The sequence below is a fragment of the Falco biarmicus genome, chromosome 8 (genome assembly GCF_023638135.1).
Source record: "Falco biarmicus isolate bFalBia1 chromosome 8, bFalBia1.pri, whole genome shotgun sequence".
Taxonomy (NCBI): Eukaryota; Metazoa; Chordata; class Aves; order Falconiformes; family Falconidae; genus Falco; species Falco biarmicus.
This window is the reverse complement of record NC_079295.1, coordinates 47,886,222-47,912,250: the sequence shown is the minus strand read 5'-3', so window position 1 is coordinate 47,912,250 and position 26,029 is coordinate 47,886,222. Positions and strand designations below refer to the sequence as shown.

Genomic DNA, 26,029 nt, shown 5'->3' with positions numbered 1-26,029 from the left:
TTTATGTGTGAATTGGTATGTTTTTCTACTTGGACCATCCATACAGCACTTTCTCTTCTGTGTTTGGCTGGGGAATTCTTGTTTTGCTTTCACTTTTCCCAAATTTTACATTATATATGCCTAGTCTTCCTCCTTTTCTAGCAGTGCTGTTTAAAATCTTCAAATCCCTAAAATCTTCTTTCAATTTAAGTGCAGTGTATTTGCTGCTCAGTTACCTGTACCTTTATTTTACTAACTTATCTTTTGGCTTGTTGCTCATGACAACTGAAACCTGCATGAATCTTTATATAGATATTTAATCACATGTTTACAGTTAAAGCACTGCCTGCATGAATCTTTATATAGATATTTAATCACATGTTTACAGTTAAAGCACTGGTTTAAGTGCTGTGCTGCTTTATTTTAGAATTTTATAACACAAATCAGACAAACCTAAAAATAAATAATTAGCATAGTTCAGTTCTGCACTTGGCTGTAACTGAGCTTTATTTTGTAGCTGCTAATAAAGGCACATTATCATGTTCAGGCATTGCAATTATCATTGAAATGTGTATGTCCATTAACTGCAACATTAGGCTGAGGATATAATTACTGTCTAGAGCCAATATCTTTGTGAAGTTACGTCTATGACGCTATTAAGCTATAAGCAATATTTGTAAACTAATATTTAAAGGTTTCAGAATTGATACCATCACTTGCGGACTTAAAAACTAATCCTACTTCCGCTCCAAATTATTGGCTTCTTAAGTATTTGGCAAATATATGATTGGGTTATTTGGATGCTAATATAATTTGTGATTTGAGAGACTACTGTTTTTCTAATCCAAGTACCCAGAACAGATTGAACTGGTGGCAGGAGAAGAGAGAAGCTGTGGTAAAAGCAAAATGCTGATAAAACAGCGGTACAGTATCTCACAACATACTGCAAACATGATTCATTTTTCTTGTGGTAGAGTTAATGTTTCTGACAATTTAGTACGGGAATTCAACCACAAAAAAAAAAAACCCTGTTGCATGCTAAGAAGAGAATAAGGAAGACTTTCCTAGTAATATCACAAGTATGTTTTAAAGAGAAATGAGATTGAGTCTGGCCATTGATTTGCTTTCTGAAAATTTCTAGTATTTGTGCTGACTGAAGAACATGAAATTTCCTGTCAAGTTAGGTTGGCGGTTCATTTGCAAAACTCAGTTAAGTCACCTGTAATTAATTCCACACATGTGATATTTGGGTCTATAATGAAATACCCTTTTTTTCCACATTCTGTTTTTATATGCAAAATAGGCATAGTAATAGTTGACTTTTTAAGTATTTGTATCAATTAGCTTTGTGTTCTGTTCCCTTGGTATGTGAGTGATAGTCATTAATTTGTTTAATTTGCTTACCTGTCTTGGAAATTGAGATTTAGGAAATGCTGATGGAGGGGAGATACACGTTACAGAGAATCAATCTTTCAACATTTTTCATCTTATTTTGAATGCAAGTGTATTTAATTTTTTTCTGGAACAGAGGAACTATCACGTAGCTTAGTGATTTTTATCTGACATAGCCTAATAGAATTCCTTTTCCTATTTTACAAAGGTGGTTTCAAATTTTGCTCTCACGTACATCTGCTTTTGGGCTTCCCTGCCTCTGCTTTGTCTTTGATGACTGGGTTCATTTGTAATGACACTATTTGTGTTTTCTGCCCACGTCAGTAAATACTACTTTGTGTTTATTATATTGTTTGCACTTATTATGTTATGTTCTTTGTTTAAAAATTCAGTTATTTCACCTCAAGCAGATTCTCTGCTCTGAGTAACTTATAGCTGCTGGACCTTTCCACTTCTGCTGTATATCTGATACCAACTTAGTGAGAAGGAATAAATAGCAGATAGGGCATCTTGGGATAAAAAAAACCCACCATGCTGTCTTGTGACTTACTCATTTAAAATATATTGTTTTTGTTGCGGTATGTTGGCCTCATGTCCTCATTATTTAAGTAGCTTAATGAATTAATTTCCCAGACCTTGCAGTAAGTAAATTAACCATCAGAGTTCACAGCAGAGTGAATAATTCTTTAATATTAGACTACAGCAATTTTTATGACTCAAGCTAAACTTAATTATGAAATTGCTTATTGCGTATTTGCGTAATTCAGAGAGGAAAAATATGCAAAGTAAAACATGATAAGTACGTCTGTCAAAAAAGAACAAAACATTGAAATCCTAGGAGGTTAGATTACTCTTGCTGATACTGGTTGAAGTTTAGGTACTGTGTTCATAGTCTGCTCTGGTCAGTGATGCTGAAAGGGTTTTTGATTTTAGCTGATCAGCTGTTTATCATCTCCTTCAAAACTGCTGAAGAATTTAACTTAGTTACCAGCAACTAGTATATTTCTGAAACAGTCCTCTAGATGATCCTCTAGATTTTCTTTCAGATTAGTGTTATAATTTTAGATTTATATGAGGAATATGTATTTGTACAACAGTGTTCTTAAATAGTAATTGTTCTAGAGCACTAATTTTTCATTTTAAAGATATTTTTTTTCCTGATAAAGTATATACCCCAAGTAGTAATCTTTCCAGGTAGCTTTATGCGCTGACATTTTCTATTCTTATATGTGAAACAAATGTGGTAATTGAGTAGATAAAGTACAAAACTCCACTCTTTGTGACCTCCGGGTCATTTGGTTTTGGTCTTACAAAAAAGTGCAGTTTCTGACCTGTGTTAAAAGTTGCATGTAAACTGTCAGTCACTTGGACTATTTTCTGCTTTTATTTATAGTCACAAGTTCTGGTATAATCCAAAATTGCAAAGAACATTCTGTTCTCCTTTTACCTCTTCCTGTCATATCACTGTTCCTGGTTTTTTTAATTAAACAGGATTGGATAATTTGCATTCCTATCAGGATGGTCTATTAATATATTTTTTAATGCTTTTTAGACTTATTTTTATGTATTTGTATTGAAAGATCAATGTTGAGCTGATCCTTTAAAAATGAAGACGACAAGTATTTGTGGAGCAGCGTATACAGAAAACTTTGTCTCTTTTCATCAAGCTGTTGTCACCTAACCATCCAATCTAACCAGCAATACATCACTTCTACTCTGGAAGAGATGAAGTCAATGGAGCTGAATTCCTAAAGGGTTTTTCCTGCAGAGCAGCAGCAGTCATATCCAGGATATAGTACAAGAAACCTTTTGGGGTTTGAGATATAAATGAGGCTTCAGCTACTTCCTCTGTTTTGCAGTTCCTTTGATCTGGAAACTTTCCAGGTTGATGAAGTCATCAGATTTCTGAATCAAGGGCTGGTTTTTTTATTTGGACTGCTCTTGGCTTCACATGCCTTATGTAAACGGCCTGATGTGCTGTCTGAGATTATCATAGTAAAGAAAACATCCACATCGTTGTGAAATGCTTCGTGATGAATTAAGTGAAAGTTTCCTCTGAGGCAGATGAGGTGTTGTACCTATGTCCTTCATTTTACATCTGTGTGAAAAGAACTTTACCAAGCAAAGTTTGCACAGAAGTCTCTGCAGAAACTGCATTTTGCTCAGCCAAGGAAGGGGCTTCCAGCATGTTCTTCTGTTCTTACTTGTGTTTCAGGTCATGGCTCGTCCAAATATTTTGATAATGCCTGCACTTTTTTCCCAGTGCTTTCAGCAAATTAGAGATATACTCTAGTGAATTAAGATACTCTAGGTAAAGTTGGGGTTAAGTGAAAGTTGTTTACAAATACAGAAAACAGCGTTGAACCATAAGGTATTTCTTGATGTCTCTGCTGTTGATGTTAGGCGGTCTTAGCTTGCTCCTGCTGTATTCCATTAACATAAATATAGACAGATCAATTTTTTTCTTTATAATTTATTATCTGCCTACCTTGTGTATATTGTTACTAATGTCAAATGAATCAAACTTCAGACATGATGAGGTTCAGAATTTAAATCTGTGTTTCCAAATGGTTTCAGCAGCGTTGCTTCCTAATGACTAGCCCGACAGCTGTGGCCTTTCAGTCTTGAGGACTTACTAGCCATCTAGTAAGATGGGTATTTACTAGACCTTTAATGCTACTCAGTACAGTCTTTAAAAATTAAGAGAATATTGAAAATATTTTTGTACTGGTCTGCATAACTACAATAGACAGTCTTATGCTTCAGCTTGATTGATTGAAGAGATCTAAGGACACAGAAGAAACAATAGTTTTTAATTTCTAATAGAAATAGGAGGCAATAAAACTTGTTTGATAGTTGGTGATCAGATGATCAGTAACTGCAGGGGAATTTCTCTTTCTCAGTTGAGATTGAAGGGTTCATGCTATAATTGGAAGATCTCTGTGAGAGAAAGGTGTAAATTAGTTTTAATTTTTCTGGCTACTGTGACTAGTCCCTCTTTTGATTACAAGGTGGACATGTGAAATCCCTAAAACATACCTTTCTAAGAGAATGGACTTCTTGGGCTAAGAACACATGAAACCAACAGTTGAAAATGTCTATCCAAACATCAGTTAAGTGCAGGTTCTTTCAATATACTAGTAAGATCCTTTCATTTTAAGTCAGTTGCTTTGGTGAGTTTCTTCTTAGTTACTATTTTAAGCTTTACTTTTTCTATAGTAAGCCCTCAGAGTTCAAAACCTGAATTTTTTCTGTTCCTGTCATTAGAAGTAGTCAATGAAATGATTTTGAAAAGCAGAGATCACTGCAGAGAAATTGTGAGTGACTTTCATGTACATCTGAATTTTAGGTATTTTAAACCCATTTTTCTCATCCTTTTTAAAGTAGTACTTGTTTCAGTGCTCATTGGAAATATATACTGCAGTTCAACGGTGGAGTCATTCACCTAAAAGTAGGATAGGGATGGGGCTTTTTTTCCTCAGCCCGAACGGTCATAAAAGTGGGAGTGAAAGGAAGATCTGGAATCATTCTGAAGTGAAGAATTTTTTATTTCTGTTGAGATAATTCTGAGTGTAGAACATGTGTACAGTGATTATTCATTACAACAGAACTACTTATTTTTCATAAGATATTTAAGTATTACTCAGAAGTTATCCTTCCTTCAGCAAATATATTTATTTAAAAATGGGTAGGAAGAATTTTAGCAATTCTGAGAAATTTGGTCCGCTTTCTGTGAGTTGCTATTTAAGGCCTTATTTTCTATTCAGTTGACCTAGCGAGTTCAGGAACTAAGGCAGCCAGCATTTTCTCAAGTTTCTGTATTAGGGCTCTTGGTGTGAAAGTTTGAGAGCGATATTGTATGTCCTTGAAAACCTGGAGCAAAAAATTAAAAACAAAATTTTACCTAACTTTGAGACTGAAAGACCATGACAGTTAAATGGCATTGGTATGCGAGTTTATTAGCCCAGCAGTATTCTGAAACTATTCAGAATTTGCTTGGGGAAGGTGGCCAGGCTGGCTGAGTGATGAAATCTAATGTTTCCACCCCACCCCCTTCCTTTCCACTAAGTATCTGGATCATTTGCATTTTTCATCCTATTTTATTGTACTATTAGGAAAAGCAGGAGAGTTTTCTTAGATAAACCAGATCTTTTTGTTGTCTTAAAGTTTAAGAAATTCAAAGTTTAACTGGGAAAATACTTTAAAAATAATAGATATGGAGTCTTTTTTCTTTGATGTGATTGACTGGCTTTGCAGGTCACAACTAAAGAAGCGTACAAGGCATGATGTTAGAGGTTACCCATAGATGATTTTTCTCTCCAGAAATAGGAAAGTGAATCCATTGCTACTCTATTACTTCCTTCTATGTGTTGCACAGAAAATTGTCATCTTGTAAACCGACCTACCTTGGATCATTCTCCTCCTTAGGGAAAATTTGGCTTGTCACCTTCAGATCCAGGACCACTCATAAAGGTCCAGGTGACAGGTCAGTGTCTTTAAGTGTACTTTCCATCCAAGTAAGGCAAGCCAGTGAGGATTATATTAAGCAATGAGAGATGAGCAACCTCAGTTAGGAGTCTGTGGGGCTGGTATGGATATTTTAAAGAAGCTTGTTTCTTCAAAAGTTTTTTGAGACATTGACATGAACTTATCTTGCAAGGCCAAACTGCCTAGGCTGGAAACCTTTCACATCTCTTGTCAACCATTTTGAACATGTGTACAGTATGACTGTGTTGAAGTTTAGGAATTCCCATGGTCTTCCTTAAATATACAGTCTTCAGCTCTCGCTTCAAACAGAGTATTGGATTCTGTAACTTTGACTAATGAGACTCTCTCGAAGGTGTTCATAGCATGCTATGAAATCAATGATTTCAACTAAGATCAGGATTGAAAATGATACATCTACTTTTTCTGGTTTCATGATCTTGGCTATACAGGGCACTGGATAATTTTCCAAGTGCAATCTATGACAGTTTGTAACTTTCTTGCAGGAAGTGTGTTCTCTAGTAAGTTTCCATGAACTAGAGTCCAGCACTTCATGTAGCTGCAGCGCACATACATCGTTCTATTCACGTACACTGTTGCCCACGTTCAGCCATACATCCAAATTGAGAGTCGTTCCAAATTACTGGCTTTTTGCATGAGAATGAGATGTAGTGCTTCCCTTTGATGTTACAGAAATGCCATCTTTTCTTACAGAGACGTAAGTCCCAGGTGCAGCTTTTCTAATGGTCTAATACAGACCCGGGGACCTTGTATATATCTATCCCATCATTTTAGACTTCTGCATTTTCTTGGAAGTTGGTATAAACCAGGCTCGTTAGAGGTGAGCCTGAGGGTGGCATGCCAGTGGGAGATAATAGCACAGCTGCAGTGCATCTATGCCAGTGTCCCAAGCATGGGCAACAAACAGGAGGAGCTGAAAGCCATCCTGCAGAAGGAAGACGGTGACATAGTCACCATCTTGGAAACATGGTGGGATAACTCGCATGACTGGACTGCTGCAATGGATGGCTGCAAACTCTTCAGGAGGGATAGGCAAGGAAGAAGAGGTGGTGGGTAGCCCTGTATCTTAGGGAGTGTTTAAACTGCCTAGAGCTTAGCGATGGTGACTGTGGTTGAGTAGGGGTAAGATTCAGGGGAAAGGCCAACAAGGCAGGTGTCATGGTGGGAGTCTGTTACAGACCACCCAACCAGGATGAAGAGGTTGAAACAGATGAAATGTTCTACAAGCAGTTGGGAAAAGTCTCACTCGCTAGCCCTTGTTCTCAGGGGGCACTTCATCCTGCCACATGTCTGCTGGAAATACAGCACAGCAGAGAGGGGACAGTCCAGAGGTTCCTGGAGTGTGGAAGAGAACTGCCTGACACGGCAGGTCAGTGAGCCAGCCAGGGGAGATCCCTCGCTGGACCTGCTGCTTACAAACAGGGAAGGACTGGTGGGAGATGTGGTAGTTGGAGGGCGTCTTGGACATAGCCATCACAAGATGATAGTTTTCAGTTCTTGGAGAAGTAAGGAAGGGGGGTGTTAGCAGAACTTCTACCTTGGCCTCCCTGAGAGCAGACTTTGCCTGTTTAGGTGCCTGGTGGACAGAGTCCCTTGGGAGACAGTCCTGAGGGGCCAAGGTGTTCAGGAAGGCTGGACATTCTTCAAGAAGGGAAACTTCAAGGCTCAGGAGCGGGCTGTGCCCATGAGCTGAAAGCCCAGCAGCGGGGCAGACGGCCTGGATGAACAGAGAGCTTTGGCTGGAACTGGGGGACAAAAGGAGAGTTCATGATCTTTGGAAGAAGGGGCAGGCAGCTCGGGAGGGCTGCAAGGGTGTCACGAGGTTATGCAGGGAGAAAATTAGAAGGGCCAAAGCCCAGCTAGAGCTTAACCTGGCTACTGCTGTAAAAGACATTAAAATTTTTTTTCTAAATACATTAGAAACAAAAGGAGGGCTAAGGAGAATCTCCATCCTTTATTGGATGTGGAGGGAAACATAGGCATAAAGGATGAGGAAAAGGTTGAGGTGCTTAATGACTTATTTGCCTCAGCCTTTGACAGCCTAAGACCAGTTGTTCTCAAGGTCTCAGCCCCCTGAGCTGGGTGACAGGGATGGGGAGTGGAACAAAGCCCCCATAATCCACGGAGAAATGGTCAGCGACCTGCTACGCCACTTAGACACACAGCAGTCTCTGGGGATGGCTGGGATCCACACGTCTGGCTGGGCGGCCGGGCCAGAGAGCGGTGGGGAATGGAGTCACATCCCGCTGGCGCCGGGCACTCGGGGGGTTCCCAGGGCTCAGGGCTGGGCCCGTCCCTTTAACATCTTTACTGAGGGGCTGGGCGAGGGGACGGGGCGCACCCCCAGGCGGGTTGCAGGGACACCAGGCTGGGGGACAGCTGATGTGCCGGGGGCAGGAGGCTCTGCAGAGGGACCTGGGCAGATCAATTAGTTGTTCCTAGGTCAGGGAAGGGATTTTTGGATTTTCAGTAGCCAACAGCCACAAAGGAAATAATTCACTAGCAATTGTGTTTCCATCTACCTATCTCGTAGATAAGGGTATCTCTTATCTTTCCTTGCAGGTGCCTATCTTAGTGTATTACTGTATGTAGCCTTTTGATTCAGAGAGAAATTTATTAACTTACCAACTTTCCAGTAAATGATGATCATTGGAAGTTCAAATGCAATGAGGTGAGAATGGCCAGTTGCTTCTCTGCATTTTTTCCTAATACTAATAATTTCATTCTTCTTGTACTAATCAGGAATTTCTGAACATGGCAAAGTCCTTTGCTCTGTGTCAGCTACCTTTGAAAGTCATTGATAGGTGATAAATGCCACTTACTTCCTCAACATCATCATCGTTCGGGGAAGTTGCCTGCTGAAAGTATAGTGATAGTCTTCATCATATGAGAGAATTGTTCTATCTACACAGGCTTTGCAACTGACTTAAGTTTATACAGCCCTTCTGTGTAAGTGATTTCTGATTGTCATGGTACTATGGTTAAATTTGGTGTAGTAGCAGGACTTCTTTGTAAAGCTACCAGTACCGTTTGAAGCTAAGGAAGAAGGGTGTTCTCCTAAACAACTGGGATTTAAATCAAGTTCATATTTTGCAAAGTAAATATCTAGAATCAGAGAGACGATTTATGATTCATATTTATTAGTACTTGTGATAATCCTTTTTTTTTTTTTTATAATTGTACATGTTGTGAAAGCCACCATTTTCTTTACAAATAAATAAATAAATAGCATTATTGGGAAAGATGTAGTATGTCTTACAACTAGAAAGTCAGCAGAGGGAGCACATGTTAACAGAATTGTATTCAGTGTGATGGACTGGTGGTGGTAATAGTTCTGGTGATCAAATATTTGTTTGTTTTCTATTCTATAAAGATTTAATTACAGTAACGCTTTTCATACTGCCAGCTTGAATACACTTGGATGCTAAACTGCAATGTTATTTCTAGAGGCGTATGGAACTGTCAGGCAGAACTGAGCTATGGTATATAGGGGTGTTTCTGTGGAGAACCGCGGATTACTCTTGGCAGTTGATTATGAGGCGGTTTAACTTTGTTCTGGTTTGCCTTTTCCTTTCTTCATTTGCCAAGCGAGTACCTTGTGCACATGGACCCCCTCTGGTCATCTCTGGGGGCCAGGGGGAAGGGAAGCAGGTGGGTGTAGGGCTACTTGCTCTTCTGTGTCTTCACCTACAGGTTGGTGGCAGTAAGCTTCCTACTTGCCTTGACGCTACTTTGGCCCGAAGCAAGTGAGAAAATACTTTTGAGAAAACATGTTTCATTTTTAAGCATGCTTAACCTTAATAGTTATGACAAGTTTTTAAAAATCTGTGCATTTGAGACAGCATTAATAATTCATGCGTGTGTCATTAAAAAAAGAACAAACTGTCTGTAGGGTCATTAAATTCTTACTTGGCTAAGATCATCAAAGTTTAAATGACCTAAAATGGTACATTGTTGGGGTCGTAATAATGCTGCTTGGAAAAAAAAAGTACCCTGTGATTTAGTTTTGATTCTGACAATACTCAAAAGGATTTGTTATGTCTTACAGACCTTTCTGCAAACTACTAATGGGATGAACACAATATATCACTTTTATAATAGTGAGCTATTAAAGGCAAACATAAAGCAGTCTGAAGCCCATAAGTGCTGCCAACAGCTCCTGCTTTAATGAATTCCCTTTTAGATGTCCATTAAATGCTCATGGCAAATGTACTCATAATGGAAATGGCAAATCTAAATGGGTAGATATGAATAATCCATGGAGTTTAAATTCTGTTTATGATCATCTTCACATTTAGTTTTCAAGACAACGCAGTTTAGTTTTCATTACAGTTTGGAATAAAGAGGACAGGGAGTAATTGATTGCTTCAAGCAGATTAAAATCAATGGGTTGCTTTTCAAAGAACCCGTTCAATGCAGTAATTTCAACTTTAAACATTGATTTAGGAAACTCAACACAAAATGTTTTGTGCCGTGTGAACTTTTATGTGGAAAGAGTAATACTAATTTTATTTCTATATATCTGTATATAGAAATATATAGAGGTTGTTATCAGTATGTGCATGAGTAAATAGTGATCTATATTAAGTCATTTTGATATTATTGCACTCATATAATGAATCAATGAGATTCCCGTCATCATTGTGATACTGTTTGTAAACCATTAGCACACAGAAATTACAGCCCATCATACATCATTACTGTGATTGAGGCTTTATTACCATATTCTCAAATTGCTTGCTTGCTATAAAACTAAATAGACACCAGACAACTATAGGTAGACGATAGACTGTGCATTATTGTGCTGGAATAATGAAGGATTATTGTAGCATAATGGGGCACAACTTATGAGGAAAATAAACTTGGCAGCAAAGGAGAACTTGAGTGTTTTTAATGTTTGTTGTTACTACTTTAAAGGTCAAATATATTTGTTATGATCGAGTTACTGTTTCCTTATTTCATGAATCATACGCTTTTTATATTTCATATAGGTTTTGTTTTATATTTAAGCATTTAAAACCGGGGAACTGCACTGCAATATTCAACTCCAGAGACGGATTGACAGCTTTTGAAGTACTGGTGTGGTTGTGGAGGTGGTGGGGTGGGCAGCAGGACATCCGTAGCAATGCACACTTACATTGTACTGTGCTGAAAAGAAACAGAAGAAAAACTGCATCAACAGACATCAGCTGTTAAGAAGGGATTAAGCTCTCCAAACAGGCAAAGGATACATTACGAATTTTCGGAGCTGCGGTGAAAGAATTCATATCTTGATCTTAAAAGAGGAGAAAACACACTGAATTTGGACTTGGGGAATTTAACAATCTCTCATGACAGAACTGGGAGCTTTACTGTACAACACCAAGACTCGCAGGATATGCTCAAGGTGTGACTTTCTCTAGCTACAAGAAAAAATCAAACTGATTTTCTGAACTTTGGGGTGATTTTAGGCCCATAGGTCAGCCAGTGTTAATCCCAAAGTCTCAATGGAGATAGAACTGCAGCTCCAAAAGAAGTTTTGTAGCATCCTGTGGAGATGCCTCAAGCTCACTCTTATACTTACTCTCTCCCACTTCTCCCACCCCCCATGTGCTTGCTCACACCTTTCTTTTCCCCGGTTGCTCGCACTCGCATTCTCCTCCCTGCTTTTTTCACAGCAAATTCCTTCTGTGATACAGGTCTTCAGTGAATTTGAAGTGACATTTGAGATAATGCATTCATAATCCTAGAGCTTTTTTTTTTTTTCCTCCGTGGAATTTGAGGTATTCTGAATACAGGATTTATTCTGACTAGGCCAGGTAGGCATTGTTTGGCCGAGGATTAATGGAAACATTCAGAGTTCCTGAAGTGGTTCCAGGTTATTACAGTAATCAATTACTTGTGTTTCAGTAGGACCTACAAGCCTTGGTTGTGTTCAAGTACCAAACTATTAGTGTACATATATGTGTAAGCCCTATTTTGAGAAGGTATGTAGAAACATATTTAACAGTGGATGTTACCAGCCACAGTGAAAATAGAATTATTGTTTCTTAGAGCTTGCAGTCAAGCGTACAGCAGGAGAGAATGGATCCTTGCAACAAACAGAAAGGAAAAGAAGAATGTGACTATACCCCCATACAATCTGGGAGTGGGATTCAATGTCTGGGAGTATTATTTTATTACAAAACTTGAATGATGGGCTGCTGAGTGATGACAAATCTTCAAGTTTGCCCTACTGTAGCTCGGCTGGGATCTCAGGGACTCAGCTGTGTGCTCCCAACTCCTGGTTTTATTCTCTTTTATATAAAGTAGGTGTGTGATTCTATTAACTTATTAAAATCAGACATGTAACATCTCTTTTGGAGCCATCATCTAAATAGAGACATAAAATCACTTCACTGGGCAGTGCTAATACTTGCTATCATCCAAGAGCTTTGTTATCATTTGTCCTATTAGATATGCAGAACTGAATTGAGTTGGGAGACAAACAGAATCAAGCAAAATTATTTTTTAAAAACTGTATTGCTGGTATAACATAAATGTATGAAGTATATGGAAGAATAAATATGTGTAATTATTTCTGGTTTTCTTGGGTTGGATGTTGTATTTGAAAAATTGTCTAACTTTTTAGTCAGAAAGCTCAGTTATAAAGAACTGTTGACTTTTTTTTTATACTGTTTTCTTTGTATAAAAGGTACAGGGCAGAATGACTGAGGGTATTTAAACATTAATGCAATTGTTCATGTAGATATTTAACCATTTTAAAGTATACTCCAGTTAGCTTTGCCAATGCCATAATTGAGCAGAAAGCCAAAGTCAGATTAGTAATTATATAAGATACTAGAGTCAAATATATCTTTATTCACAGCTTTCTTACCACACGTAGGTTCTTGATTACTTTTTTGTCAAACATTTCTAATTTTAGTATTGTCAGTCCAACAGGTTCTCTAACAGTCAAGCTCAGGTAGGTACATTCTAGAGTTAAATGAGATTTCTTAAGGCTTTCAGCCAAGTTTCTTTAAATGAGATAACACTTAACCTACCAATCACTTAATTGGGACTCATGACCCATTTTTATTAAAAGTTAGATTTAGCAAGTGTGAATAAGGCTTCGACTGTGTAAGTCAGTCTTTTACAGAAGTAAATGTTTTCTTTGGTTTTGTTTTTGGATTTTTATATTCCAGTAAATGGAAGTTCCACTGTAGTTCTTATGAATGTATTTATGTGTAAATGACCTAACAGATGTTACAACATCTTCATTATAAATGTTTGTTGTTAAAGAGGGAAAGTATAAACAGCCTTTCGTTTCTTGCATTTCTGCATGTGTTGCTATCCTGTAGACAAACAGTATATGTTCACCAGAACAGCTATGACAGTACCTCTGCTGTTACAGTCAGACAGGTGGCACATCTGTGGATGTGTTCTCACACCCGGTTCTCTGCATCCCCGCCGCATGCATGCGAGTGCAAGGGCAAAATACTCCTGGCTCTATTTAAGTTCTTCTTTATAACAAAGCTTTTCTCCATGTATTCTTTCAATTGTTCCTCTGGCCTTCCGTATCATTAAGTGTTCCAGCTTGGTCACCTCTCCGGAACTGACAACACAACTGAAAGCAGTTTTTGTCTGCCCATCCTGTGGGAGGCATATCCCTTGAAATGCAAGTGCATTTTCTTTACTACTTTTAGGATCTTCATGTTCATTAAGCCATATTCTTGCTGTAAGCAGGAACATAATCTTTGGGATATTCTTTTTACAAAAGTGTTGATATACTTTACTGAAGATAGGTGAAAAATTAAGATTAGCTCAGTACTTTCTGGTAAGCTGGAATGATTATTAATCTGCTTACACAATAATGACTGTTGATCTCATACAGAAAATCATTGCTGTTTTCTAGGAGAATCTTCTTCCATCATCACTGCAATGAAGGAATTGTATTCAGCACTGTCCCAACTGTAACATGGATGTGGTTCTCCACTCTTGGACTCTCTGTCCATGTGTGTGCTCATTTATAACACTTCAGACATGGACAACCAGGTCTTGCACTGGTATTCCTTTGGTTGCTCTCTCTCAGATGGCAGGCTGCAGCAAAAAATTATCTTCCCTCACTTTAACCAGAAAAATGTTGCCATCTGAGACCTAAAGGTCAAAGTATCCCACTGCTTTTCCTGAAAACTCCTGTTGGGGATTGTTGGTGGCTAACCTGTGACAAAACCAGTTTGGGCAGTATTGGTTGTAATAGGTGTTTTAGGCTGGAAATGGATGTGTTTTCATCTGTCTGGCTTGGCGTGACAAGGTCAAAAAGCAAAATTAATTTCAGTCTGCCTTTTACCACCACAATTTACTGGTGACTGGTATTTAAGCCTTCAGGCCATGAGACATTCAGAGAGGGAAGCTTCTCTTTGTACTCATATTTGTTACCTTGAGATTTCAAAGACAGGTTCTGAAAGAGAAAAAGACATACGATCTGTTTTGGTGTTGACATTCTTCAGCGATGTTGTAACATCCTTTTTACTAGCCTACTCAAAAGGATCCAAATCTTCACGCCCTTCTAAATTTGTGCTGTAGTCTGTACCATCTTCCACCAGTATTCTGCCCTTGTAGAATTTTTAGGCTATTACATCAAAACATGGTAACTCATTTTAGGAAGGTAGAAACATGTTGCTTCTGGAAGTTATGAGTAGCTGAATATTTGCATGAGCAAGGGTTGTAAACAGTTGGATGCTGAGGTGTTGGGAGAGCAGACTCCTTAGGGCTTGGTTGTCTCCCTGCAGAGATTGCTGGAAAAGGTAACAGGAGCTGTTAAAACATCTCAGAGGCTACCAAAATAAAGCCTTATCCTTTTATCCCAATGCTTTCTTCCAGAGAGAAATCTACATTTGTGTCCACACAGAAGTTTCTTCGTTCTTCTCATCTGCTGAGCCAGCTACCTGGAGCTTTCTATAACATAAATAATTCTTCGTGTTATTACTTGGTTTTTCTCACTGTATGAATAGCCATCTGAATTATTTTTTTTGGTTTAAAAAAATAAATTACTAGTAAAAGAAGTCTTTGAGATGTGTAGCCCAAATACACATTTACTTCTTGTCTGTCTACCCTTTCTAAGCTCACTTATTTCCAGCACCCAGTGAAATGGTGCCAGACATACTCTGCATTAAATCGTCTTGTCACGCATGCAGCAGTCCGGGTTTAAGTTTAATCTTGTAGATACGGTATATTTACCAAAGGGAAAAAAAACCCTATCCTGAAGTAAGAGGCTATGTTTACAATTGCAGTGAGACACATAAGTGGGCCTTACGCTGCAGCAAGCTCTGGGTACGGGTGAGTAGTCTCATTTGACTAAACTGCTTATTTTGTGCTTGAAATGCACCTATGGTAGAAACAGGATCTGTTGGAAGGGGAATCGATGTAGATGTCACAGCTCCAGGAATCACACTTAATGAAGTTTGACAGTACAGTTTCATGGTCTGCTTAAGTTGATATAAAACCACTCTACTGCAGAAAAGGTAATCCTGCCCTTTTTCTGTCTTCCTTGCATTGTCATTGCCATTTGTATGGCTGCATAGATATTACTGTTTCTTCTTTTTAGGACTGGCTTTTGGACCTGAGTGCATAATTGCTAGTGTCCATGCAGGAAAGCAAGTGGGAGCTGCCGTAGACATGACTGCCTTGGCTGGCAAGCAGTCTTGTGAAAAAACACGTTGATATTATTCTTTACTATTTATTTGTATTGAACTACTATTTTCAGGCACATAGGCAACCGTCAGAAAGGAATTTTCAAAATACATTCATTCATAATTGTCTTGGTCATTTTAATTATGGGTTTCCAATTAAAACAACCAATCTGAATTTGGGAGTTACATTGAAAGAACTTTTGCAGTTCCTCCTGTCAAATGCTTCACAGCTGAGCAGCTATTGCTGCACAAAAATTCTTGAGATGCCCATTTTCTGTGAAGTGTGCTACAGCACTGATGCATCAGGACTTTTGTATTTATATGGAGGTAAAAGCCTGTAAGTACATGCAAAGTCCTGTTGAGTTCCGTAAAACAGTGTATTTGCTGGAAGATAATGTACTGCTATGTACCTGACATGCAAGTTTCAGAACATAAAGTAATAATATTCTATATTTCTGCATGATAGCTTCTGAGCTTCTTAATAGGTACCAGTGAAACTGTCAGTGTGAAGTACGCAATTACTGAGAGGCGGCGAGTGACTTGATGTGAAGTCACTTTTGCCAGGGGTTTTGGAAATACGTGCTTTTTAATAAAGTACATTTGACCTTTCTTTTGCTTCCATTTGGCATAAATTTGCAGTATCATTTTGGTTCTTAAGAAAGTAGAGGCAATGTCTGTAAACCACAAGACATTATTATATACCAGTGCAAATAGAAGGAGGTAAGGACAGAGGAGGAAATGATGGTTTTGTTGTATTTTATAGATGTTTGACCATAAACATGTATTTAAGATCTTTTTAACTAGGATATATGCAATAAGAGCATTCCCGGATAAGAAATGTTCCCAGTGTATTGCTGATACAGGTTCTGTGTACAAAAACATGGTTACTTCTTGTGAATGAAATGTGTTAGACCTGGAAAACCTGAAGAAGAGCTTTTGTCTGAGGTTCGCGTGAACACCTCTTTTATTCACTGTTAAGCAGTTTTTATTGTTGGGATGCTGACAGACAGTAAGTGTGTGCTCTGTTTTCATTATGTGGATGCTTACCTCTGATATTCAGCTGCAGTACTTTTCCTTTGCAGCTGTAAACCTACTTACAGTCCTCCTCCTTATAAAAGCAACTTTCTTGTCTCAAGGAAAAATACTTTTAAGTAGTAATGATGTTCTAATATATTGATAGAAGTTTGCTTAATTCTGTTATCTCTTTAATGGACATTAGTTTAGATAGAGCTTTTCCATTGTCCTCTGGTCCTTTCATCATGAATTGGTTAGCTCAGTTGTAAATGAGTCAGTATCTTATTTCTTCAAAGAGAGATGTCTGTCAAGAGGTTTGAATATTCTGGGAGTAATCTTTGTTAGGCAATATTATTTTCCTGAGTTTAAGACAGCTGTAATTATAAACATCTCACAAATTGTTTTTTTAATAGACATAATTCCTAACAGCAAATATCTTCGTATTAGGTTTGGAGAATCTTATTGTATTAACTTTTAGGCAATTATTTCATGTAGTTGCAGAAAGGGTCTCTAACTTTATGTTGTGGTAATACTATTTTTACATAATAATGCCTTTTGTCCTATAGAATGCTATGTGAAGCCATTGATATTTATGTTAAATATCTTCATACATATTTGGTAATATATATGTGTTTTCATTTAGTCAGCTAGCAAATAACTTGTTTGCTTGTTTCTCAGAAATTGTGAGGTACTTTGGGTTTTTTTTAATAATTTAAATTATTTGTTTTAAATTATTTTTATAAAACACTTTGTTTGGAATTATCACTCAGGGTTTGACTATTAGATTTAACACATGATTGCATTTGGTTTGCTCATCAAAAGTGGAGAACATTTAATATTTATTCATCACAAAAGTATTATAGAAGCTGTCAATAAATTTTCTGTCATAATTGAATCATAGGATATCTAAATTGTTGATAATATGATCTGCTTGTTAAACAAAAGTGTCTGGAGAAAATGATGGATTAATTGACTGATGGCTAAGGTTTCTCTCAAATATAATGGTTTACCCAGTTTGATTTGATTTGTGTAAAATAACTTTCTCTAATAAACAATTTGCTCAAAGGCAATAGAAGAAATGAATGGTTATCAAACCAAACTTAATTAGTCTATCCTAGATTGATATTACTTGGGGAGTCTTCGTTTTAATTGTGGAGGGCTGGATACAAAGAGTTTGGTTCATTATATTTTTCCTGTATAAATGCTATTGTGTAACTACCTATGGAATATAACATGTGAATTCATTTTAATAAATGCTTGTAAAGTGAATTAGCTAATTATGCCAGGCTAAAAATGATTCCTTTAATTATTTTAGATATTTAACTAGTACTTCAATTTTATTATTGTTAGTCTGTAAACATAATTTGTATTAGCTCTGCCAAACTAATTAGAATATATAACTTAAACAGTTTCAGCAGTTTCGTAATACTCATAAATGGACTCTTCTCTGAAAAAAACACATTTCTATTTTCAAAATGTTCGAGCAATGAAGAAATTCTTAGCAGAGAAAGATTTTTGAAATGTGAGGAAGAATAACTTTTTTCTGAAAAATACAGTTTCAGAAAAGCTGATATGGTTCAAGGCTCTTGACTGTTTGTCAAGAGCAGAAAAAATCGCCGCCTTTTCCTCAGAGATGGGGTCAAACTAAATGTAAATCATTGAGTAACATAATTCCCTGAGTTTCCAGATCAGTAGATTATTCATGTATAATATAAGCCACAAATACGGTAAATTCTGCTGTTTTCAAAGGTTAAGCCTATGCTTAATTGCATTAGTAGCTTAAAATCTTCACATTCAAACTAGGAAGAACTGGTCTTAAAGCCTTCCAGTTAATTTAGCCTAAATAATTCCTCTTTCTTAACAAAAAAAAAAAAAATTATTTTTTTTCAAAACATCTGTAGAATATTTACAAAATTTTAATATAAAATGTACATGGGAGGGCTGTTGTTTGAAGCTGAGTAAGTGTGGAAAGTAAAACATTATTAGTGAAGAGTAATTTAGGTGTTCTTAATTATATTCCTTTGTGATTAATCTCAGGCTTATAAAAGCAGAAATTAATCTGGTTTATTGTTTCTCCTCACACATGAAGTTTTCATTTTGACAGTCCGTTGCATTAGTTTTCTTTAGATAATATAGGAAACTACAGATAACTGAAAATCCAGCTAGGAAATAAGGGACATCTTTTTTGTTTTGTCTATGTATAGCCATTGAAAAGTAAAGATTTATGTGCATAAATTTCTGCTATGAAGATGACTGTCCTGTCTCATCTATTTGAGTGACAGAAAACAGCTAGAAAATGGCAATTTAGGCATATCTTTGGAGCAGAAACAGTATCAAACAAAACCTTTGGTATGAACAATTAACATATTCTCATGAATTCTTTCTGATACATGGCTACTTTACTTTTCTTTATCTGCTGATTATCTAGCCATCTAAGGAATAGTTCTTTAGTAGGTGGATGTGTAGTCATCGCTAGCATGACTCGCAGTGAGTCTCAAAGAGGATTTTGAGAGCAAAATATTGAGAATATACAATAGTCTCTTTGGAGTATTGTAGATGGATGAAAATGAACTTTAAAAGTAAAGTCTAGCAAGTCCCTGGGCACTACCTATGAATCCACCTTTATTAGTTAAATCTCATTAAAGTCAGTGAGAGTCTCACAGTTTTACCTTGGGGTTGAGCCAGCATTTTCACTTCAGGATTTTGGGAGCTCTTGTTACATGGCACATCTCCTCGTTGATGGCAGAATTTCTCAGGCTCTAGGAACCACAGGAATTCTGTGCTAATTTTGGAGGTCCAAAACTAAACCTTGCTTTTCTACTTAGATCAATAGAATTTCTTCCTCTGGCTTTGCAAAAAAATTCACCATTACAGCTTTTTAAATTTTGGGTTGGTTTGATTTCTTTATAGTATCAACATCAGGTATGTGCTAATTAAGATGCACTAAACTTTGTTCCTAGTATCCCCATGGGCATACTGCCTGCTGTGACTCAACAGTGCAGTAGAGAGACCTTGTGGCCACTGAATCAAATCCAAATGTCAGATTCTTGAATATGTGAACATCATTCTGCAGAAAATACTGGGCTAGGTTGACCTGTCATGCTGGACCATTAAGTCTCTTGTTGGAAAACTTAACCGGGGGCTTCGGTCTTGCCAAAAAGATGAGAAGTCTTCACAGCCTGCCGCAGCGTGAGACTTACAAGCTTCAAGGACTCCAAGACAACAAATCTCTCTAAGAAAACAAAAGAAATAGGGTGTCTTGCAGGGTGATAGTTTTATTTTCATGATGAGCATGTAGTGGAAAAAGTTAAGGTTGCAGTTCAGACTCTTGGCCCATCCTTGCCAGATACTTCTTCTGCACTATCCTCGTAATACGAATTTCTTCCACAACCTCGCAGCCTGGTCTGTACCTCCCTTTTTGTATATAACGGGTAAGCAGCTAGAGTATTTCTCCCAGGGAGTGTTAGACTGCTGTTTCAGTTGTGGTAAGCTTGAGGGGGTCAGGCCTGTGTCTTTTACCTGTGAAGTGGGCACCCTGACTGCTGGACTGTGAGGTCAGCTTCAAACAACAGCCCTCTCATGTACATTTTATATTAAAATTTTGTAAATGTTCTACAGGTGTTTTGAAAAAAAATCTGTTTTTTTAAAGAAAGAGGAAATTACTTAGACTAAATTAACTGGAAGCCTTTAAGACCGGTTCTTTCTAGTATGTAACACTGCCTTGAAGTGTCCTTGGCTCTTCCTTGTCCAGCCAGTACCTTTACACAAACAGGAATGGAAGGAGAGCCAGAAAGCATCTCTGTATGTTGAGGGTATCTTGGTTGGAGGGGAAGGAGGTCATCTTTGTGCTGCAGATAATTTGTACATTTGTATTTAACACTCACTGGTTTACAAATAAAATCAAATGAGCCTGCGATAGGGATCATAACCAATATACGAGCCAATCGTGGAAGGCAATGACATCATGGAAGACAGTGTAGCAAGATTTTATAGTAGTTCCAACTAATATTTGTAATTTTAAAGATTCTTAGCAATAATATCTTTTCTGTAGTAAACGATAACATGTTCCTATAGAAATCATTATTTAATTAAGCAATTTTACTCCTTAATTTTACTCCTTTAATTTTATTTAAAAAAATATACCAACAAAAAAACCCTTATTACAAACTTGTGCCGCAGGGAGGAAAAAAAGATTCTTTGATTTTGCGAAAGCCTTTAAGATCCAGGTTAGTTAGTTATTTTTAATAAAAAAGAGAACAAGTATAAATCACAGAAAAAAATGTACTTGGATCAGAAATGGAAGGTTTTTCCCAAAGCATTTAGGTGCTGATGTCTGAAATGAATATTTAAGAAATATTACAGTATACATGTTAATATAGGAAGTGATCTTGAAATATCTAAAATATTTAAGATAAAACATGAAAAACATGAAAAATGTGTTAAGATTATATTAAACTTGTATCTTATAATGTTTAAGCAAGTGAAAATACAATTTGTAGATTGAGTTTTCAAGTTTAGTGAAGAGGTGTGTAATATACTTAACTCAGGTTATACACTGTTGATTACCATCTTCGGTATTCTGAATAAGCGCGTTTCACTGACTGACAAATCCTTGAAGTGTGATATAGGCTGAATATTTTTAATCTGTATGTTATCCAGCTATTGCTAAATAACCATGTACAAAATTTCATGTTCTGTGGTGTCACAGCTAACACGCCATCCATAATGTATAGCAAAATAATGGTGATTTTTATTTTTATTGTTTTAGGGTGGGTTGTTTGGTTTTTTTATTCTGATAGGTAAAAGGGTGTGTTGAAACTCTGTAGCTGAAACTGAGTTGTGGTCCTCCTTGTGCTTCGCAAGGAGTATTTTATGGGAGCGCATAATTCTTTGTTAAATATATCGCAGAACTAATGCAGATCTTATGGGTTCTCTGCATTGTCCATTTTTTTGTTATACCACTGCCAGGCCATAAGCATATCTAATAATCTATCCTTGTTTTCCTGGCTGCTAATCAAAGTGTGTGAACCGGTGGTTTTAATGTTGTATTTTACAGTCAGGGATTGTGACCCTTCATGGACATCTCTTTCCACATCAGAGTCTTGTGGGAGCAAGCTGGAACTCAAAAAAGAAAAAATTGGCACATAACGTTATAATTCCCTATGTAGTTATTTTAGTTTCAAAAGCTAACTAGTTGGTTATTAATTAGAAGAGCGACAACTTGGGGTTTATTATGCTTTGTGATTTTTAATGATCTGTGGTGAAAACCAATTGCATTTTATTAACATTCCTAGCTTGATATTAAAGCCTATCACAGAATCATCCTTCTTTTTCTCCAATATGACATCCTGTCATACCTCCTATCAGTCAGTACAGGAAAATTGCAGGCAGCATTAGGTGGCTTATCGGTATACATAGCACAGCTCTGGCAAGGGCTGGTCTTTAATCAGTTGTTCTTGCTGATAAGTGAGCTAATTCTTCTAAGAGTTAAGCAAATCCATATTGCTTTTGCAAATCCATGTGCAATGTTCTTTATTTCCTTCATCAGTTTCTAGGCAGGTGCATGAAATACATGCATAGTTATGTAAGTAGGAAGTGTGCATAAAGAAATTGAGCCATTTCCACCACAAACTGGGAGTACTGTGTAAGTGCTTGGTAGAGTAACTCAGTGTTACGGTTGAACCCCAGCCAGCAGCTGAGCACCACACAGTCACCTGCTCGGTCACCCTGCAGGTGGGAAGAGGGAAGAGAATTAGAAAGGTAAACACAAGAGAACTCATGGGTTGAGATAAAAACAGTTTAATAATTGAAACAAAATAATAATGGTAATAGTAAGAATAATAATAAAAATTGTAATGAAAAGGAAAATAACAGAGAGAGAGAAATAAAACCCAAGGCAGACAAGTGATGCAATTTAAAACAATTTTTTGCCACCAACTGACCGATGCTCAGCCCATCCCTGAGCAGCACTCCCCCGCCAACCTCCCCCCCAGTGTTATTGCTGACCATGATGCCATACGGTGTGGAATAGTCCTTGGGTCAGCTGTCCCGGCTGTGCCCCCTCCCAGCTCCTGGTGCCCCCCCCCCCCCCCCCCCCCCCCCTCGCTGCTGGGGTGGCTGTGGGGAGCAGAAGCAGCTTTGGCTCTGTGTGAGCGCTGCTCAGCGCTAAGGAAGACACCCCTGTGCTAACAGCGCTGTTCCCAGCACAGATCCCGAACAGCCCCGTACTGGTGCTGGGAAGGAGACGCACTGAGCAACACACTCAGAGACAAGACTGGATGGTCCCTGGCAGCTCACAGGCCACGCTACAGTAGCAAAAACTGCTTCGGTTTTGTCGTGTAGAACCCACTGCATATGAAGGGAATCTTTCTCATCCTAACGCCTCTGAATATCTCATATATGGTGTTGATGTATTCTAAACCAGAGCAATCTTTTGTAGCTAGATTGGCAGGCCAGACCAAAATTTTAAAGTTACATGCTTAAATAAACTCACAGTTAATTATAAAAAACTAGTCTTTTCACCCTTGGCCGTCTTTGATTTAAGATTTACCTTCACAGTTTATTATATAGTTACTTGCAGGCTTCCAATCATCCTGGAAGTTTGGCTCTACACATGTTGGCTTCATGCTTTTCCTCAGGATACGAGTAACTGTTTAAAAGGTTGAAGAAAGTAATTAGTTTTAGGATTGAACTTGATGAGTTTATGAATGAAGTAATATGGTCTGGTTGCCTGAAGTAGCAGCAGTCTGGATAAAAAGCCACGAGAAGCCTCTTTTGAGGCTGTGTTCTGTGTTCCTCTGTTCATGTATGTATTCAAGGATACTTATGTATTCATATTCGAGGATACAGTGGTTTCTAGTCTTAAAATACCAAATCGATAATTAGCAATTAACTTGGTTTTGTTGTAGGGGGTCCTTTGGATGCCTTTTGGAACCCGTATACTGGCTTTGTATTCAGCAGCAGCTGTAAAAATAATACTTGCTTCGTGGATGAAGTTCAAAATAAAATAAGAACAATCCTTGTAATACTTCAGTCATACAGTAAATAGCATTTGGGAGTAAATAGAGGGGACGACTGCAAGCTTTAATGGAAAAAGGATTTTTAAAAGGATTGTGTCAAACATAGTACAATAAGTCTAAAATAAGAAAGGGGGTTAAAGATGCAAAAGTGAAAGAATGTGCTCTTACCTGTTGCCAAATGTTTTTTCATGTATGCATTATAGCTCTTTTTTGTAATGGTCAGTATTACCCTTGTTGTGTACTGTTTACATGTCTGACTTCTTGTTTGGATTTTACTTGGTGATTTGGTATTAATTTTTAATGTGAAAGCACTTAGCATTAGGAGTTTGACATTTTGTCTGACCTTAATCACCAAGAGGATCATGAGAGGTTTATTCAGTGGGAAGAGAACTGTTACAGCTCTGACAGAAATGATGGGAAATAAGTAAACAGCCTTTTAAATCTTCACCAGAAATCAATAGAGTTTAAAGATGATGGACGTTGGTGTTTTTTGCTGCTTAAGGACTTCAACCTTTTACGGGAAAATATCTTCTCAAAGTGTCAGCATTTTTTTCCCCTAGCACAATGAATCACCGCTGCAAATAGAACACTCTGCATAGAACACTTCATCATTATTATAAAGATGATGTTATATATGTCTCTCTCTAATAATGCAGATGTTTTGTGTTTTTACACATAGAAGTGTGACGCTGCTTTGTAACAGTGCTAATTAATGGATGGTGTGGGTCAGCACAATAATTTTAGGTGTATTTGATAATATTTAAACTGATGAACACGTCTTTATTCTGTCATTGTAATGGCTGCTGTTTATAACTTTTCCAGTTTTAGCTGTTTTTCCCATGTCGATAGAAATAGCTTTATTTAAGTGAGAGTTCTCAACTTCTTTTAATAACTGAGAATAAAAGCTGTTCTAAAGTCATTGCATCAGCAGTCATTTAGAAACGGTGCAGGTTTTGAGCAGTTGCACAACAAATTGTATAGTTTTGCTTTTCATGAATGATTTATTAGGCACTAGGATGGTACAGTATTTAGCGATATATCCACAAACAGCACTATTCAGACCCAATTATTCATACATTTGCATCATCATAAATCATTGGTTGTGCTAGTTGGGTTTTTATTATACAGTATTGGATTCCATTTTAAAACAGCTAAGTATACAGTAAATTATATTCAAATATAGTAAAGTTGCTGTTAAATAGTAATTGAGAACTTGACTTTCAGGCTTTCAGTTAATTTGTTTGCATCCTTATGCAGCCATTTACTCTGAATAAAGTGAAGGGGATTTAATTTTGATTTGTAGACAACCTTTTCTATTGAAAATAACTGTAGTGACTGTAGTTTTATGCTAATATCTTAGCATGCCACACATACTCTTAGACAAAATCGTCCCTTAAGACCTCCTGATATGAAGTGATCTTTGATTTAAGGTTGCAGTACTTTGGCTACAACTGTGTTCAATGATTATTAAACTGGAGTTATTACATACAAGCTGATGGAATATTTTCAGTACTTTATCTCAATTGATTAGCCATATTGAGTCCAGAGTGGCGAAAAACATTTAAAGCAGTTCCTTCTCGCATCTCGCGAAGCAGCCTGGCTCTGCCCGCATTGCGTTTAGCTCTCTGCTTTTCCTGGCGTTGCGTAGTGGTGGAGCTGTGATGTAGCCGGAGCAGATGAACGGAGCGTTCCTGCAGGGTGATGAGAAATCTGACCTCCGTCAGCAAACTGCTGAAGCCTGTGCTCGTTAAAACAGCACAGCTGTAGGCTGTAGGCCTGCAATCTGGGGGATTAGTTACCTGCTTGAAGGGTGCCTGTGTGTATGTACAATGAGTGTTCGTGTTGTCCCGTTAGCCAGGGAACACATTGCAGGGTACACAGTTTGAGAACAGTGCATGGAAGATAAGGAAAAATATTCTTATCAGACAGTGCTGCTGATTTCCCTGCGTGTGCTCCACTGTGTAGGTTTTGATGGCAGTAGGTAGTCTTGCTTTCATTTAACGTAAAACTAATCTCTAAACTAACAGAAACGGCAGTGATGTTGCAGGACTGGAGTCTTACTTACAGATTACTTTGATGTCTTTCAATATAAATATTCGTTTTTAATAAATAACAGCCAGCAAAGAAGCTTAGAAAAGGGAAATATACATATGCCAGCTCTTTAGCTTAAGTACTTTAGCTGATCATGTCCCAGATTTGCCCTTGTTTAGTAGATAATTTTTGCTTACTTTTTAGTAGACATATATATTCAGGGAATTGTGGCTCTGTGATGACAGGCTGAAGTTTTGCCTTTAGTTCTTTTTCATTATTTTAAGAAGAAAGGCATGGGTACTTGACTCTGGTCCAGGGACATCCTGACTCTTTCACAGCCAGAAGTCTGGACTGATTTGGAGGTTTTCCCTGGATAGCAAGCTTAATGTTTTTCAACCTTTCAGCATCTTACACTTTCAGCATTTTAATATCTGTATT

At 37.6% G+C, this 26,029-nt stretch overlaps 1 protein-coding gene and 1 long non-coding RNA gene across 2 annotated transcripts in view; both read left to right on the top strand.

Annotated features, from left to right (window-relative positions):
- RANBP17 (RAN binding protein 17) overlaps window positions 1–26,029 on the top strand; it is a 160,911-nt gene that overhangs the window by 33,238 nt on the left and 101,644 nt on the right. The gene's annotated exons all lie outside the window — the stretch shown is intronic.
- Window positions 1,230–12,433, top strand: LOC130153633 (uncharacterized). The gene is made up of 2 exons (XR_008823465.1): window positions 1,230–8,548; window positions 10,869–12,433. It is a non-coding gene; the product is annotated as an uncharacterized LOC130153633 (long non-coding RNA).